This window comes from Capsicum annuum, unplaced genomic scaffold (assembly GCF_002878395.1).
Source record: "Capsicum annuum cultivar UCD-10X-F1 unplaced genomic scaffold, UCD10Xv1.1 ctg5143, whole genome shotgun sequence".
Lineage (NCBI taxonomy): Eukaryota > Viridiplantae > Streptophyta > Magnoliopsida > Solanales > Solanaceae > Capsicum > Capsicum annuum.
The window spans coordinates 64,043-65,947 of record NW_025859376.1 but is presented as its reverse complement, the minus strand read 5'-3'; the positions used below and the strand labels follow the sequence as shown (position 1 = coordinate 65,947).

Genomic DNA, 1,905 nt, shown 5'->3' with positions numbered 1-1,905 from the left:
CATATTAAACATTGAAAAGATGCTTCATACATCATCCACAAAAGAATAAAGTGATATTTTCATCAATATCAAGTAGTACAAAACATAGAAGAGATAGAAAAGAAGTTGGAAAATGGATTTTTTCAATTTTGAAAAAGCAACATAGACTTTGGCCCTCTTTTAAGCGTATGTTTAAGGTCACATTGTCACTTTCTGTTTACACCATGTGTTAGTAGTAGTAGTAAATTGAGAAGCATCTTTCAATGTCTACTTGTCCTTGTACAAGAAATAAAACAGATAGATCCTTAATCTTTCACCTCAAAACTTTTTGAATGAAAAAGAAAGTTTAGCAAAAATGACTTTGATATGAGTCTGATAGTTCAAGATGTGGAACTTTGTCTGCCTCACATCAAATAGCTACTCTCTTTGTTCACTTTTACTTGTAATATTTCGCTTTTCAAAAGTTAGTTGGACTAATTTTCAGAGGTAAATTAAAAATAGATAAATTTAATATCCAAACTTTAGATATTTCCAATCTCTTCTATTTAGTCTTTTCTTATTTGTTTTATGCAATATCTTTTTTTTCTCGTAAAAGGCATCAATGATGAATAATCCAATTTGTTATCCTTGCACTTTGATTGTTGAATGAAGATAATAATGGGGGAACATTTCTGAGATGCTTTTCTTTTCCTTCTTTCTTTGCTTGCATAGTATTTTTCACTCCATTCAGAATCATTCTATTGGAAAGATTTATTTATTTCCTAATCAAAATCATTAATTTTTTGCAAATGTGTTAACGGTGATTTTTGTAAAATCATTTGTAAAATAACTAGTGACTTGAAAATGGTTAAGTGTAGTTATTTGAAAATAGTTAAATATAGTGACTTGAAAATGTGAATTAGTTAATTGAAAATAGTTAAGTGTAGCGACTGACTTGAAAATGACTTGAAATATGTACTAGTGACTTGAAATGTGAATAAGTTATTTGAAAATTATTAAGTGTAGTGACTTGAAAATGATTAAATGTAGTTACTTGAAATCGAGAACTTGTGACTTGAAAATGATTAAGTATAGTGACTTGAAATGCTAGTACATGACTTGAAAATGGTTAAGTATAATGACTTGAAATGTTAATTAGCTATTTGAAATGGTTCGAGTGTAGTGACTTGAAATGTGAATAAGTTATTTGAAAATTATTAAGTGTAGTGTAGTGACTTGAAAATGGTTTAGTGTAGTTACTTGAAATTGCAAACTTGTGACTTGAAATCGGTTACTAGTGACTTGAAAATGGTTAAGTGTAGTTACTTGAAATGTGAATTAGTTACTTGAAAGTGGTTACGTATAGTGACTTGAAATGAATGATTAAGTATAGTGACTTGAAAACGGTTAAGTATAGTTATTTTAAATGTAAAGTAGTTACTTGAAAATGGTTAAGTATAGTGACTTGAAATGCGAATTAATTATTTGAAAATGGGTGAGTGTAGTGACTTGAAATGTGAATTAATTATTTGAAAATGGTTGAGTGTAGTGACTTGAAATGTGAATTAGTTATTTGAAAAATTGTTAAGTGTAGTGACTTGAAATGTCTACTAGTTATTTGAAAATGATTAAGTATGGTGACTTGAAATGCTAGTACATGACTTGAAAATGGTTAAGTATAATGACTTGAAATGTTAATTAGCTATTTGAAATGGTTCGAGTGTAGTGGCTTGAAATGAGAATAAGTTATTTGAAAATTATTAAGTGTAGTGACTTGAAAATGGTTTAGTGTAGTTACTTGAAATTGCAAACTTGTGACTTGAAATCAGTTACTAGTGACTTGAAAATGGTTAAGTGTAGTTACTTGAAATGTGAATTAGTTACTTGAAAGTGGTTAAGTATAGTGACTTGAAATGAATGATTAAGTGTAGTGACTTGAAAACGGTT

General features: G+C 28.5%; 1 non-coding gene across 1 annotated transcript; it reads left to right on the top strand.

The window, feature by feature from the left end:
* Window positions 1–571: 571 nt before the first annotated feature.
* On the top strand, window positions 572–661 carry LOC124892868. Its single transcript, XR_007050452.1, has one exon. It is a non-coding gene; the product is annotated as a small nucleolar RNA snoR26 (small nucleolar RNA).
* Window positions 662–1,905: the final 1,244 nt, after the last annotated feature.